The following is a 1,410-nucleotide window of genomic DNA, read 5'->3' as shown; positions in this document are numbered from 1 at the left end:
GTGTGTATGTACACACACACACACACACATACACTTTTTAAGCAAAAAAAAAAATGTTCATGGGATAACTATGTTTTTTTCTAGCTCTCTTTTTTTAGATAATTTCATCCATCCTTGACCATGATAATGACATTTTGTCTGTGCATGTGTGTGAAAAGAGCGTTCCCCCCTTGTTCTTTATCAATCTGATCCTTTCAGTGATGCCACAATCTATGGTTTGTGACATCACAATTCATCATCAAAGAAAGGATTATAGATGTTACGCTGCCTGTGAAAGAGACAGCAGGTGGAGGCTGATAAGGAAGGAGAGAGCTGTTGTTTCAGCATAAACAACTTGGTAACTGCTAAGTAGCAGTAATGGGAAGATAAATGCAAGAATTCTTTTTTAAATTCAAAATTTTATGGCACAAACATTATACATATATCGATATCATCTATCTATCTACACACATACATATATGTATATATGCACACACACACTACAGTAAAGGCAAACCTTAGAAGGAATTGGATCCATTAATTGTGTAAGCAAACTAAAATAATGCAATATGGATGCAATATACTGAATGCAAAAATGAATATAAATATGTATAACTCTATATAGCTCAGATGTTAAAAGAAATGCAGGAGTGCTTAACAAACTTGCTAAAACATATTGGAATTTATTCCAAAGCCAGCTGGTGAAAAATGAGTGAAATCGCGTGGGGTGGGATTATTGTTTTTTGCTAACTAGAGAAAAAACTCCAACTTGGACACAACTGAACTGTGTTCAATGTTGATTACTCCCTCGTCATTGTGTTTAGGATTGTAGCCTAAGGCTGTGATCCTAGGCACATTTACTTGGAATTCAGTCCAACTGACTACATTCTGATCTGCGTTTTAGCCCAAGAAGAGCAAATAAGTTTGACTTACTGAGAAATGAGGACCAAACCAAATTCTCCTCTGCCTCTATTTCTGTAGGGAGCTCTGCTTGATCTTCATCAAGGATGCCCAAAGTGCAAAAAAATACCTGGAAGAAATGGAACGGCACCTTCACATTTTCCTCTCTCAGTATCTCTCAAGTATAAAATTAAACACTGAGAAGAGTCAGGCCAACCATCCGATAATTTAAATGCTTTTATTTGCTTAATTAGAAGCTGCAAGTGCCTGAATATCTTCAGGCTTTTCTCTCTTTTTTTTGAAGTTGTGTCTTTGCTCATCTCATTTCTCAAGCCACTTTTCACATAAGGTGCTTCCATAAATAGGATGAGATGAAATTGTGTTTTAAGGAGAGATGAAGAACCAAGGAAAAGAAATAGTTGAATCACTCATCATTCAGACATGAAAGTCACCAGTTAAAACACACACACACACACACACACACACACACACACACACACTTTGGGCAGGGGAAACAGGAGGGCATATGAA

The 1,410-nt window shown here is 36.7% G+C and overlaps 1 long non-coding RNA gene across 1 annotated transcript; it reads left to right on the top strand.

Annotated features, from left to right (window-relative positions):
- The first annotated feature begins 262 nt into the window (after positions 1-262).
- Positions 263-1,106, top strand: LOC310842721. The gene is made up of 2 exons (XR_014563321.1): positions 263-337; positions 961-1,106. It is a non-coding gene; the product is annotated as an uncharacterized lncRNA (long non-coding RNA).
- The last annotated feature ends 304 nt before the right edge of the window (positions 1,107-1,410 follow it).

This window comes from Podarcis gaigeae (genome assembly GCF_964106915.1).
Source record: "Podarcis gaigeae genome assembly, chromosome: 4".
NCBI lineage: Eukaryota > Metazoa > Chordata > Lepidosauria > Squamata > Lacertidae > Podarcis > Podarcis gaigeae.
The sequence above is the reverse complement of the archived record's forward strand: the minus strand, read 5'-3'. Positions and strand labels throughout refer to the sequence as shown.